The sequence below is a fragment of the Periophthalmus magnuspinnatus genome, chromosome 20, assembly GCF_009829125.3.
Source record: "Periophthalmus magnuspinnatus isolate fPerMag1 chromosome 20, fPerMag1.2.pri, whole genome shotgun sequence".
Taxonomy (NCBI): domain Eukaryota; kingdom Metazoa; phylum Chordata; class Actinopteri; order Gobiiformes; family Gobiidae; genus Periophthalmus; species Periophthalmus magnuspinnatus.
The window spans coordinates 17,914,439-17,930,282 of NC_047145.1; the positions used below are offsets into that span (position 1 = coordinate 17,914,439).

The 15,844-nt window shown below is 38.6% G+C and overlaps 1 protein-coding gene across 3 annotated transcripts in view; it reads left to right on the forward strand.

The window, feature by feature from the left end:
- Positions 1-15,844, forward strand: part of neto1l (neuropilin (NRP) and tolloid (TLL)-like 1, like) — an 86,987-nt gene that overhangs the window by 37,475 nt on the left and 33,668 nt on the right. The gene's annotated exons all lie outside the window — the stretch shown is intronic.

The following is a 15,844-nucleotide window of genomic DNA, read 5'->3' on the forward strand; positions in this document are numbered from 1 at the left end:
CCATCTATTATCTTTTATTATTATTATTATTATTATTATTATTATTATTATTATTATTATTATTATTATTATTATTATTATCTATAAATGATTGTGAAAACCCATTGTTACTTAAGCACGCGCTGCAAAAAGTAATATCTTGGTAAGTTACAATTATTTCGTGCAGTTGTAAGTGCTCAGGTTAAGTTTTAGGTGCTTTAATTGACTTTTTTTTTTTACTTTGTACACGCTTTTCTTATTTTTCTGTTGACTGTGACAGCAAATGTGTTTTTTTACATAATTACTATTGTTGACCAACCACAGTATTTGTTTAAGTGTTTGCATAATTTATCGGAGTCGTATCTGCTTCAACAAAAACACATGATGCAAATGTATTTATAATGAAATTCGGAGGATGCTGTCTGACCTGTCGTATAGAAACTGCTGACTTAATGCGAGAGCAGCAAAGAGGAACGCCGTAAAAGTGCAGTTAGTGCATAAAGTACTTTAGTGCATCATAATGGACCAGCCAAGTACAAACAACTTAATTAGCATTACTCTACTACGTGCCATAATGAAACCATTTGAACTGACTGCCAATATAAACCTCATATGTTTCAGTGTCACTTCTAATAGAGGTACAACATTACCAGAAGAGCTGCATATTTGAAATAGACATCTGTAATGCACCATACACAAATGTAATGGGACACTTTAATGATACTTTATTTTCTTCAGTCAATAACTTTAAGCAGTGGTGGATGAAGTACTCAATTTTATTACTTAAGTAAAGTAACAGAGGTAAAAAGTTACTCATCTAAAAGTAAAAGTATCACATGAAAAAATCAACTTAAATAAAAGGGTTTAAGTACCTGTTTAAAAATGTACTTTAGGAGTAAAAAGTAAAAGTTTTTCACACAAGTGTTGTCAATTTCAAATGTTAAATGTAGTAATATAGATTTTAAAAAGATACAGATTTTCGTCAGTTTTGTCTTAATTTTTTATGTGAATTTTGTGTATTTATTTGTGTCAAAGTTGAAGCTTGAACTCAAAAACAAAAACATATGAAAAAATACTTTTTACTTTTTGGTCCTGTTCAAAAATGTTGTAGAGTAGAAAGTACAAATACTTGCTCTCAAATGTAATTAAGCAAAAGTAAAAAGTATCAACTGTAAAAGTCAATTAAGCAAAGTACAGACACCTAAAAATCACACTTAAGTACAGTACTTTACTACTTGTACTTCATTACCTTCCACCACTGACCTTTAGAGGGCTTATTACACTCATTATTACACAATTTTGAAACAATAAAATGTTCATGATATATTAATTTGTGACAAAATTACACCATGTTTTTACACTGTGCAAGGGCAGTACTCCCTGCTTTACTTCACTGTCTGAAAAATGATTACATGTGAATACTACCAATGTGCCAAAGAGTGTGAATGTGCCAGGAACACATTGGAAAACAACCATTTAAACAACATGTACCTCATCCTTTATGTCTTCAATGCAGGAAAAAATGAATCTATATGTGTGCTTAATGGGTTGTTAGTAATTTTTCAAGCCATTTTTTCAATACACCGCTTCAAATGGCCTTTAGTGAGTCATTTCTGTTCTGTTCTGATGTTTATATTTTGTCATTATACAAGGTCTAATCGTTCTTTCCACTGTACGCTACCTGTAGTAACCTCTACCCGCTCTGCAACATCGCTGTGCACAGTCTCGTAGCGGCAGTAGCAGGACATTTACTGGTGCCTCGTTGACATGGACATCGTGTTTGAGGAAAGTGGGGTCCTGACAGCGAGAACATGTTACATATTAATGCTATGCAAGTCTGTGTCATGTCAAAATAATGCAGACCTCTGCCCTGGTGTCTCTGTTTGTCAGTGCAAACCGTTCAGAGCAGTCAACCTTACAACCTTACAGTGACAAGCACAGTATAAGCACAAATATAACACTGTCCGAAAAGTAAACGGCACCCACACAGAGGTAAATGTCTCTATACGTGGAAACTAATCCTCCAAGTAAACCGTTTGAGTACATTTGACGAGTGATTTTTTTTTTTGTAGGGGTCAGATGATCAAAGCTGCTACTTCTGTTTGTTCTACTGCTTGAACATGGGCAACACCAGTGATTTTATTATGTTTTGATACAATATAAGAACCAGAACTGCAGAATTGGAACTACAAATATGTTGAATAGGGAAAAAATTCACAGCTATAGAGAATTTTACTTTGACTCATTGACTCTTGTGCTTCAATGTGACACCTGCATATTTGGCGTTTTAGTAACATATTTTACCACTTTTCTTTTTCCTCATTGCTTACTTTACTGATGTCTTTATTTGTAAGCCATTTAGGCCTAGCTGTAACATAACAAAACGACATTATGGCATGACTTATTCATTATCCTCATCAGCATCCATTCATTTAAACACCACTGTGGCTCCACTGTGCTCTGCCGTTGTCAGACTCTTTCACAATAAGACTCTGAAGCAGGAACATACAAAGACTTTTAGTCTTTTAGTGGAGCCTTGACATCTTAAACAGCAGAACTTGTTGAAATGATTGTACTTTTGGAAGGCATGAGTGGACAGATCATGTATTTTGCATATGTGCGCCAGGATTTTAACACTGAGACACGACGAAGAAAGGTGGGGACACTTTCGAAGCTTTTACAACAAGGACGGGACGGGCACACGGCTCAGATCCTCCACTCTTGCTCCACATAGACACAGGACAGTGGAGGAGAGGACCAAAACCTGCAGCATTGGATCTAGCAACTTTGCACACTCTGCTTTTTGAATAAACCGCTCATCCATCCATCCATTTTCTTCCGCTTATCCGGGGCCGGGTCGCGTCGCGGGGGCAGCAGTCTAAGCAGGGACTCCTTCTCTTTAAATTCTACTGAAATTAAAGCGCGCTGAGGGGCAAAATTACCATGTGTTTTTCAACTTACCAGCCCTTGAAACGCATCCCGCTGTCACTCCTTGCTTCACTTTTCATCTCTTTTTACTTATTTCCCTCGATGTTATGTGCTGTAGCAAGTGCAGAACACCTGATGTTCAGTGTTGACATACCAAGACAGAGACATGTTGACACGAGCTACAAGCATCAACCAAAAGGCCAGAAATAGTCCAAGGTCTTACAACGCAGTACAGTAGTAGAGGCCTGTCAACACGCTCCCCCCCCTCTGATGTGCGGAGCATGGTGCGGAATACAAACTCCCCCTCTCCCCCTGAGTACGGGACGGTTCAGTGGAGTAATGTCAGACAGCACCGTGAGAGCTAATAGAGGGCAAAGACATAAACCTGAGCATGTTTAACGGTCGCTACGGTGATGGGAAGGCGTTTCATTCATTGCTTTTCAGATTAAAGTTGGCCAATTACTTCACCGGATGAGAAACAAATGAGGCTGTTCGGGAGACTGGTGTAAAGTTGAGGGTTGTTCATGGACGTGTTAAGTAGATGGAAGAACAGAAAACAGATGTATTAGAATAAAGACAGCTTCAAATGTGAAATATACAAATTGTGGCTTAAGTTTATGACATATTCCACATTTGTAGGTTGTAAAATTGGGAACAAAATGAGAGCAGAGATAAGTAGATCAGGTAGAAAAGAGAAAAAGGGAGAGGGGGAGAGCATGGGGCAGTCCCGCTCTGGGTTTTGTACTTGCTGGTACAGAGGCGAGTACGGAGAGGTCATTATGACATAAGTAACAGTAGGGAGGTATCGGATAGTGACGGGATGAACCTGGCAGCGGAAAAGTACTGACTGAAACTGGGAGCCAAATAATTATGACTATTACAGTATCGTATCCAATCAATTACAAGTCTGTTTTTACCATAAATCTCAAAAGCTAAGCAGGACTGGGCTTTGTCAGTGTTTGGATGGAACACCGTTGGGAATTTGGCTCTAGTGCGTATTACTGTTGTGTCCTTGGGCAAGACGCTTCACCCACCCTGCCTCTGGTGTTGAAGCATACTCGTGTATATAAGTGTGTTTTGTTATATTTTGAGTGGGGAAATAATAAATATACATGTCTTTGTTGTTCTGTTCATATTTTAAAATCAGTGAATTGAATTGCGCTTGCTCGTGATCACTGACTAACACGTGTCCATCATCTTTTGCCCGTTGACTCTTTCGCTTTAAGTGTCAGTTGGACTCCGCCGTTTCCTCGACTCTCGAAGCACTGCGCGGGGACCATATTGATTCGGCCCCAAGGGCAGTTTCGCGCAGATCCCTGTGTCGCTGACTGCTTATGGATTCATCCCGAGCGCTCGCCTCACTCCTAGTATCAAAGAGTATCACAGGAAAGGGACAATGGTGGAAGCTGCCGGTACTGAGCTCGGTACATTTAAGGCTGCAGGCATGATTAATCTCTGGTTCAATGTGATCACAGCTTTGGAAAAAAAAAATATATCTATAGTCCACGGTGCAGTAGTTCAAGGTTTTCTGTTGTAGGATTTATACTAGTGTTTCCTTTGGCGTAGAGTTAGTTTAAAGATCGAAATCATCCACTATATTTAGGGAGTGGGCAGTGACTTTTGGGGCTGTAGTTGCTGTGTCCATCCACTAAATAGATACAATGCAATTTACAGTTTCAAGCCAATAAACGGAGCCAATGGACGTTTCAATGCTCGTTAACATTATTGGAAAACTGGATTTGTAGAAAGTCTGGACAAACCGTGACTGACAGCTTTCTTGTCTGCTGTTCTTTGTGTTTTTCAAAGACTGTTTTTGCACACACGGTATTCTGCTGGGACGGTCTACCCGAGGTCACTGTTCTCTGGAAATCCTTTATTACTTTTTTTTTTTTTTTTGCCTTTTTTGCCAATATGCTTTCACCACAACAGCCTCGTAATGCCTCAGTGCTTTTTTGGATGGGCTTTATTGTGTTATTGACTGGCTCACCACGCTGTAGGTAAGATAGCCACAGCTGCCTGGGGATGACTGGCAGAGGGCTGGCTGCCAAATGTGCCAGTTTATGACAATGGTCTCTCCAACCACTACCAATTACCGTCACACATTCAAGCTTAAACGCAACAGTTAGGACAGGACCACACACACAATGCAGTTTTCTTTTTGTTCAACAGTTCTAGCCACTTTGAAGTCAGCTGCTCCAGAAGTAAATTTCCTATTAATTGTTTCCCATAGACTTAAAATAAATTCAATTGATCAATTTCAATGATTGTTTGCAGTCCAAAAACACATTTAAAACTTAAAACCTTGTGAACTGTTTTGAAGCCATAGCTGTGTATTTTTCAGAAACATTTTTGTAAAGTCTACGGGAAAAAAAGAAGGAAATATACAGTAATATACCGATGCCGATACTGGTTGTTTAGAATCTAGAGAAACCGATGGCCGATATGCTCTGCCGATATTTTTGGGCCAATATATAGGGCCAATTTAGATTCTGACCCCCCAAAATTTTATGTTAATTTATTAGAAACTCACCCACAACTGTTTCAACTGGATAAGAGAACAGTGTAGTCACATTTTGTGCGCTACCCCCTTTGGATTAAAGTGTTCAGATGAAGCGTTATACATATTTTTAGGCAGTTGGTGAGTGGAGGCCAATAGCTGATATGCTAAAAAATTGCAAATATCGGCCAACTGATACACTGCCTGGCCAAAAAAAAAAAAGTTGCCACCTGGATTTAACTAAGCAAATATGTTGGGGTTGCTGCAGTTGGTCATGTCTAGGTTCAGCATCAGTCTGTGCTTAAAGAGTGATCTAATTATTGTAACATTTTGAGGAAGTACAATATCTTAGATTTTGAAAGTTATCAGATGTTCCTGAATGCTTGTCTCATTTTTAAAGTTCTAAATGGGCTTGCTCCTTCACCTTTAAAGGATTTTATTAATAAAAAAATAATAATACTGGGATAAACACCAGAGCATTAAGCAATATACAAAGGCGCAGAACTAAATTTTGTCAAACTGTGGCATCTATCAGAAGCTCAAAATTATGGAACACATTACCAGAAACACATTAGAAACTGTGGACACTACTCAACCTTCAAACAAACCCTTAAGAACTAGTTTAAAACGCAGCAGTCGTGTACTCATAGATGACTATCCTTTTGCCTTGGGCTCTTTATACTCTAGACTGTGGCACTTCTATTGTAATCAGAATCAGAATCAGAATCAGAAGACTTTTATTGCCATAGTCTGTGAACACAGTTCACAAACTAGGATAGATAGGATAAATAGCCTAATATCATGTTATTGTGTTCTCATGTTGTGTGTTTATGTCTGACTGGTGTAATGTCTAAATGTCTGTGTTTTCATATTGAATGTTTCATGTTTGCACCTGCCTTAGGACAATGGATGAAATTTAGCTCCAGTGCTAACTCCGGCATATTTATGTGGAAACGTTTTTGTAGACGCATTGATTAATATATACTGTCCTAATTAAAAAAAATAAATAAATAAATAAGAAGAAGAAGAAGAAGAAGAATGAGGTCAGCTGACACCTGAATACACTGAATGACCAGGTTATTCCATCAATGGATTTTTTCTTCCCTGATGGCACGGGCATATTCCAAGATGACAATGCCAGGATTCATCAGGCTCAAATTGTGAAAGAGTGGTTCAGAGTCCAGACCTTAACCCCATTGAGAATCTTTGGGATGTGCTGGAGAAGGCTCTGTACAGTGGTCAGACTCTACCATCATCAATGCAACATCTTAATGCAACACTGGATGGAAATAAATCTTGTGGCATGGCAGAAGCGGAATCAAAACAATGCCACAGCCAGATAAACAAATATTAGAGCGCATGACCTTTTTTTGGTAGTGACTTTTTTTTTTTTTTTTGGCCAGGCACACAGATGGGAGCATTATTTTACCAGCAACAAATTCTACCAAGTTGTTGTTTGGTCATTAAGGATTTTGATCTGATCTGAACTGCCGACGTTCTGATTGTAGGTTTCAACCACCTGAGCCACTGCCGCTCTGCTCAGACTATTGTCTAATCTGCACTTGAATTTGAATTTGAGCGATATTAGAAAACCGTCACAGTGGCTTACAGTGTGTCAGCGCCTATACAAACCTGTCACAATACACAGGGTCCATATGGAAGTGTATCAGGGCCGTCATCCAAATAATGGCAGCACAAACAAAATGGGACATCTGGATGCTTAGAGCCATGCACATATGCAAATCTTGAATGTTTGTATTCAGCTACATAATTGGACATGAATACTAATGCCTCCTAGTTACTCCACATGTGAATGACAATGGGTTACACGCACAGTAGATCCATGTACTGTCCATTTGTTCCATTGACTGGCTTTTTATAATAAAGCCGTATTTTACACAGAAGCACGTCCACATCAGTCACCGTTTGTCACGCCTGATACAGCTGTGACGAGAAGGAGAACGGAGGGACCTAGAGCGGGCGGTGCGGTCCACAGTGTGCTACGCCAAAAGGACTGTAGTCAAATGTATGTGAAAATGGCTACTGCATGATTGTGTACTTTTGAAAGGTGAAGTTACTATTTTTGGATGAATAAAAAAAGTGCATTTGAAGTAACTAGAACTAAGAGAAAAAGAGAATAAGAGAAATAAATGTGAAGGTCTGTCATTGTTCAAAATGGTCCATTGTGTGTTGTAACTTTTTATGCACTTTTGAACGACAGTAGCTCAGTTGTTCAGAGTGTTCATCCTCTGATCCAAACGTTGCTGACTCAAATCCCGCTGTCGACATAACCTTAATTGGTAGAGCGGTCAGATCCATTGAAATCCAAGTTGGCGGTGCGATTCCAGCCACCACTGATGCATATTGTCGTTGTGTCCTTATGCAAGACACTTAACCCACCTCGTCTCTAGTGTCTGTGTGAATGTGTGTGGATTGGTGAGTGATTGCTTGATGTAAAGTGCTTTGAAGGTGGAAAAGTACAGTCTAAATGTATATACTACAGTCAAACTTTTCACACTAAGAAAATATTTAGCCTCCCAAGTATCAACTCTTCTCATAAAAGGACTATACTTGGTCTAAATTAAGGATAAACCAGGTCTAAAATAAGATTACACCATTGCCTACATAGATTTTGTAGTACAGTTATGGGAATAGTGCCATGTTTAAACCCTGCTGTACTCAACCGGAGTATTGCATATTACTTTCACGAGCCTATGATTGGGTTGAAAAAATGAATCCAAGCAAATCCAATTTATCCTGATCAAAACTACTTTGTACTTTATGAAGCTCTGGTTATGTAAGCCCTTGTACCAAGCTGAACATTATGTAATTCAATTTCTTCTAAATGGGCTAAATGAAGTCCTAGCTCACCTTATGAGGCCCGTGCATCTGTTCTGTGCATTCCAGCAATAAAGAGAAGAACTAGCCAAGCGGTAAATCCACCCGTTCAGGTTCCTCTAATTAAACCTCTGTATTGTGCGATTGTGGAGGAGACAGGGATCGATGCTAGCATTTGCTCCGGACATGAATTGTGTTCTGTCTTTCTCTAAAATGTACACAGTTGACCCGGTGCCTATAGCCCGCGCTTCAGAGGAAAGAACCGTAGGCAACGTGCACCGGGAGATGAGCATCAGTCGTGGCGGAGACATGAGGAAAGAGCGACTTGTTGACATACGAGCAAATGTACGGTTATAGCCGCGAGCCATCAGTGCCGCTGCTGAGTTTTTAAACGGCTTTGTGAGTATTTATGGTATGCAATTGCTGTTTTTCTATTCTTATCTACGAGTCAAAGCGGCAAACAGAGACATTAATCAGTTGTAAAATATTGGTTTGTTTGTAATAATAGTGCCATAAGCTAAGCAGGCTGTAGATTTACTGTGCGAATAACAAATTAAGATGAAATTTTTGTCTGCATAGAATAATTAACAAACAAACAACACAAACAAACATTATCGCTGTAGATTTTTTAAATGTTTTTTTTTGTTCTCGTTGGTTTAGTTCATATTGAATACAAAATCGAGAGCATTTAATCAAATCATCTGCACTGATGATTGTAATTATAACACTTGTGGATATCGGGAATGAACACATTTTAATTCAGTAAGGGCTTTCGATGCTGCGTTCTCATTTGGACAAGATGCAAGTATCAGTCGTAGCTGTTGTAATGATGTGTTTTTAAAGGAACCATTATGTTCATTAGCAGGTCCTCTCTCTCCTCTTGTCTAATGACCTCTCTCTCCGGAGACTGTGTCCTGATCTGCACTGCAGCTGTGAAACTGCAGGGCCAAATTATATGCTATTTTGTGACTTCAGGGGCTGTGACGGCAGTTTTTATTTACCAAAAAATCTAAGTGTTATTGAACTTCCTGACCATACCGGTTAGCAGGTAATTTAGAAGCTCTAATAATACATGAAAGTTGCATTGATGAATATGTTTAATGTATAATGTTTTGGTTTTGTGTGATATTAAAATGAAAACTTGATAGTGTTAGCGGAAAGGAATCATTTTTTGGACTTGGTTGCATCATCCACCAAATCTTACATTTTTAAATCGGAATGTTTTGGGCATGACTAGTAGACTACATTTAATATCCGATTGGAAAAAGGGGTATTTTTGTCTCTTTCTTCCTTGTTAATGGCTTATAATTGACAATATAAGTCAAATATAAGTAAAATAATGTATAATGTGTAGGCAACATCAGGAGCCTTCTGAAAAAATACCTGTTTGGATGTATTTTTTCCTCTTGAAAGATTTGAACTGCAAATACCGTTCCCGTCTCTAAACTACCAACAATGTATTTGACCCTCATGTAAAGGTCTACAATCAACATTCCTCCTTCCATCTTACCCTCAAACATCTTCTGTTTACAATTTCCTACCTACCTCTAGTGTATTTGCCTGCAGTTTATCAGCTCAGCAGGTCAAACCCTCGCTGATATTGGCAAAGCAAACTCCCGGTGCGGCCCTGATTCCCTCTGGGGCATGGGAGCAGATGCAGAGGGCTGTGAAAATTGAAACAGTGCTCTCTCATAATTCCATGACAGTGAAATGAAACGCTATCTGCAGAAAGCAATCAGGCTGGCAAATTACCTTTTCTTTGGGGGGAACGCAGTTTGCAGTTCGGCGCATTGTCCCGTTCTGTCACAGCATCCCAGTGTTTGCATTTCAGATCCGAGCTCGGTAATGAGTGGCTGAGTGCTGGAGAAGGGTTGATTTATTGCATGGGTGCCCAAAAGGAAGCTATAGGAGAGTCTGTCAGAGAGATGTCAGCGAGATGGAAATACCTGAGAAGTAAAAACACGCATAGATTAAGTATTTCCATTCAGTTTAACTTTTTTTTACATGACAGTGATGGCGCCACGGACATTTTTAAGAATACTTTGAATTGATTGTAGTTACAGTATATTCATTTTTGATGCATTTTCTGCACAAAATATGTCCAAATTAATTATGTAAATGTTTCCAAATCATGTCTTTGCGTTCTACCGTTTTAGTTTTCCTCCTCTAAGTCATAACAACCATCATCGTCCATTTTTCAGTCATTTTTATGTTGGATTAGTCTTTATTTTCAGGTTTTTTTCTTTTTTTTCATAAATCAGAGGTTCTTGGTAAATGGTCACACATCTTCAAAGGCACTCAAAGAAGCACTTTACATCAATCGCTCACCCATTCACACACATATTTATACAGCAGAGTATGAATGTGTGTTAAGTGTTTTTCTCAAGGACATTACGACAACATTCATTTGTGGGAGCTTTAATGGCAACACCGACCTGTGGGTCAGTGGATCTGGAGATGTTTATGTCAAGATTAGTGGATGAATGCTCTACCAACTGAGCTACTGTCACCTGTTCTTGACAGATTAGATTTATCCATGCTTGGAAATGCGACAGTGGAATGCTTTGAGAATAGTTACTTGACATAGAAAACCATTCCTTTGTAAGTTTGAGGGCGAACTATCTAAATATTTACCTTTTTTGTTGGAGTTTAAGACTTCACAAAACAAGCATTTGCGCCTTAAATATCTGGTTTTAGTTAATGTTTGGGGAAATCCTTGTGGAAGCTGGTTGTCCTTTTCATTTGGTTATGCTTACACCAACTTCTAACCTTTACATTTGATAAGAAAATAGACATCCCATTACTATATAAACCACTTTTTAGCATCAACATCCTTTTCTACGGGACATTTTATGAAAGAAATTTGGATGTTGGTACTAGTCAAATTAATAGAACCTTCAGTCAGTACACAAGCTTACTGCTAAAATCAACTTCTGAATCAATTACTGTGAATAAAGCAGCAAAATCGTTCTGAAACTCTGAAAGCCAAGAAAAACAGAAATCATTTTGATGGGCAGCTTCATTCAGTACAACACAGAGGGTGTATTTAAAACCTGCGCGTCCTTGAACAAGACATCCAATCCCAACGGCTTTGAGAGCTTTTTTTATAGCTATTTCCTTATGGTGATCAATAATGTATCACATGGATCCGCAGTTCATTCACAAGGGCAGAGATCACACAGGTTTGGTAATGTATCCGCCACTCAAAATGGCCGACGCACAATTCCACATTCTTAGACTTTTCATGACTCAACACCTTTACGGGAACACACTGGTCCACTGCAGCCCATCCAATTAGATGCGAGACTCTTTCTATGTCAGGATATTTTTGTATTTGTATTTATTTTCAGGCTTTCTAGCGTGAACAAAGCCTTGGAGAGTATGGCTGGGTTCTTATACAGTACATTGTATATTAAATGCAGGTCAAGGGCAAAAGCATTGTAATGTAAGTCCTATTGTGTTGTTGCTAAAGCGTTCCTCTGTGGCCAGTGCAGGGCAGTTCTTATCCGGCTTATTGATGTGTGGCTGCTGTGTGAGCTACAGTGACACTGGGCTCCACATGGACAGCAGATCTAACAGAACGCCGGACCCCGTTCAGTTCAGCCGTTTGTATTTCGTACGATAAAAAATGCGTTTTTAGGGATTATTGTAAAATTGGTACGCTCTGAAGGTGTCGACAATCCAACCAAGAGAGTGTAATTTAGTGCAAGAACCATATTTCTATTCAGGAGGTTGTGTCGGGAAGGACATCTGGCTCAATAAAAAGTACAAAAACAAACTATGACAAATCACTTTGCAAATCACGACATAAAAAATATAAAAAATGTTCCCAAACTTTTGATGCTGGGACCCTCAAAAAAAAAACAATGTAACACACCCGCACTGCAAAATTACATTGATAAAGATTGATTTCTACTTATTAAGTGTCATAAGGTTTAATAAATGCTGTATTTAAAATAAAAATAAAATAAAAAATATATCTTGAAACCATCTTGCAGCCCTAAACTCATGTCTCTTGACCCCCACTTTGGAAACTACTAGTATAACTTTCCCATTTCCATTTAACTATTTTAGCTATTCCTTTGACTTTTGTACTGAATCTGTGGAATAAAGTCCAACTACAAAAGGTTAACTCCTAAAGCAAATGTCAGATGTATAACCTGCCTAAATGGTATTTGAGGCACACAGGGAGTTTGTAGAACATTCATTTTCACCATTAACCAAAGTTTTGTGGCTAAATGTGAAGTTTGAAGGTTCAGATCCCCCAACCAATCCAGGGCATTGTCTCTAAACAAACCAAAAAGTTCCTGGGTTTGAAGTCTGAGTGACATATAAGGAGTGTATCCCAATTACCTTCTCTAAAGCTATTGTTCTATCTCCTTGTTCGTGGCTAATTGAATCCTGAATTGTTCCTCTTTCTCTCCTCTGCTTCACCGTCTGTCGTTCAAACTCCTTCCACAGCTGTGCCAGTGTGATTAATGGCAGCTATTCATTAACTTGATCAACCACTTTAGTCGAGATTATTAATCAGATGCTTATTTAAATGTCACCGCCGAGTGCGAGGGAAGCAGCGAGGTTACTGGGAAATTGAGTTTGGTACTGTGCTAGCTTGTACGCTGGTTGTGCCTATCTTATTAATTCACACTAAATTGTATTTTGGTAGAATAGGTCAATAATAATCTACAGTTTGTTCAGTTATTATAGGTATATCTCCAGACATTTCCACTCAGTTTTCGCGAAATGGCGTTTAACTCTGCCGAACATTGCTAATAAGAGCCACATTTGTTTTGCTTTTGCTTATTTTTACCGGAACAAATTGGTAATGAACATTTCTGTCGAGCTGCCAGACCGAATTACCTTTGGTGCTCTTGAAGTATTATAAACACATTTCGGAAGCAAGTTGACAAGTAAATTTGCAGTGGCATTTGCAAGCTGCTCGTGTTTACTTCTGGGGGCAGTTTAACCCAATAAAACAACAAGTGTTAGGTTATTTCACAAATCAGCACAAATCAAGCACAAAATTATGGACACTGACAAGTAAATTGAATAACACATTATCTAATTTTTACCCCTGTCAAAGTAAATGTGTTGGAGTAGAAGGATTTGAAGGAGTTTGTTAGAAAACAGACTGGTGATCAAAACCTTTAGTCTGACTGGTGTAGATATGTTTCAGTTTCTTAAAAAAGACCTATTGTGCTTGTGTCTGTTCTATAGTTATAATTTATGACACCTGTGGAACATTATGTTATAATATTATGTTATAATATGGACTTGATGATATTCACCTAAAATGACTTAATAAAAGAAACAAGTCCGCTGACTTCCGCGGTGCCCAGTAGGAGCTGATGTCGGTGCAAACGTCATCACAACAAAGAGTCATGCAGCTGCACCTCCAATGGATAGAGCTGTCAAATCCTACATGTATAGCTGATTAAGAAAATAAATATAAGAACAAAGTAAGTATTAGGCGTAAAAATGGTAGTTGATTGGCAAAATGTGTCTTGAAAGTAAGTGATTAACAATCGCTCAAACATACATGAATCACTGCAGATTTACACGTCCTAAAAAGCTGATATCTTATTACTATATAAACCATGATGGATTTTTTTTTTTGCAGCAGTAACATTGTGTGCATTTTCTATGGGGCATTTTATGAAGCAAAGTTGGATGGTGGAACTAGTCAAATGATTAGAAACTACAATCATAAAGCCATGAACATAAACTTAGAGCTAAAATCCACTTCTGAAATCAGTCACTGTGAATAAAGGTTGGGTTACTCAACCCTACATGAATGAAAACAACTCCAGGTAACTTTCTTCATGATGGGCAGTGTTCTAACATGGTTAAAAGCACAAAGGAGAGGTGTGGTATATTCTGGGCACTTTCATTTTTCCTATTGCAGATTGCACAATAACTAACTCCATAAAGCAATGAGAAGCAGGGTCTCATGAGAATGTGTCCTGAACTATTGTGTTCAAGGGTTCTCTGAGGGCAGCGCATGCAGCAGAATACCCTGAATAACATCAGCGTAAGCTGAATTTACAGAAATAACAAATATATGGACATTATAGACTACAAAGGGAACTGCAACTGCAAAAAATAGTTCAGATTGGCCGAAGTCGAAGCCAATAACACCTAGAGATGCAGCAGCCTCTGGAGAGTAGAATGGGAGTAGATGGGATTTGGCCAAAAAATGACTGAGGTAGTTATGCTGTGAGGCCAGGGATATGATGCAATGCTCAGGATTTCACACACTGTGGATTTGCTGAAAGCCAACAAAATGTGAAGTAAATTTTCATGAAATAAATTTTGAAATAACAGCTGTGAACACTTTCCCTGGGGAGATTTAGTTTATTTTGTTGTAGCATAAGCCCTGACAACCACACATGGAATACTGGCTCCATATTTCACTGCATTTTGATCACTTTGTCTTGTTTATTTGCTATGATAACTTTAATATGAGGGTATTTAATCAAAGTCACTTAAAGCAGACATATTGTGCTTGTGTCTGCTATATAGTTGTAATCTATGACACCCGCGATTTATCATGTTATAATTTGGACATTTTAAACCCCTTAATAAAATAAATGAGGCTGCTCACTTCTGTCATAGAAAACTGCAGTGCCCAATGAAAAAGACAAAAAGGCTATGTTTCCACAGCTGTCTCCATGGCACTATGTTTCTCTATTTCTCATATTTAAATATGTTTTTTTGAAAGTAAATAACCTCTACCTTCACCCTGGAGCATACGGCTGGTCATCCTGTCTCAGGTGACATCTGAATAAAAAGTCATATTTTATCTCTTTTCAGAGAAGAGTAATATAGAGTGTGTGCATGGGCTGAAACCTTTCATTTAAGTGCTTCTTAAGGCGTTTTAGGCAACAAAGCAAAAATAACAGTCTAGTCCCATAGATCCATAAGGAGAACAGCATAAGACACGCCCCCACTGTCCTGGTGCGAATTTGATTAGTAGAGCTGTGCAATACTTTAATTTTGGTATTGATCATATTATTAAAAATTGTTGTGTCTGAAGTTATGCATCTGGACTTGTGCATCTCTGAGTTTATTCAAGACATGTCCCTCCTCTCCCTCGTCTCACTACAGCTGCACACACTGGGCATTTTAGGATCCTGGTCTTATAACAGTGGAGTCATGCACCTTTGTGTTATAGTCTTTAAAAGTCTTTAGGTTATTCCTTCTCAGCTCGCAGTCCCTTTATGAGCACCGGACAACCACACCACACAACTCTGAGGCTGTGAGCGAGGAGGAAAGAGGCATAAGGCATAAATGCTGATAGAAACGAGCGGCTTGTTGATCAAATGAGCCAAAACACTCTAAATGTAAGGAATTATGTGGGGACAAAAAAAAAAAAAGTATGAATGTGAAAACTTGAGTATTGATACGATACCAATACATATTCGTAGCCACTATGGCGCTGACTGGTCAGAACTGACATGCAATGCACGTTTCTGTCACACAATTGAGAGGTGCTAGCTCCTCTTGAGGAAGTAATGTCGGAAAATTGTCATTGCGTGCCAATGAAAATAAGGCCATAGAAAACAATACAACATCATATTTGGTTCATCTTCCATATGTTATTGT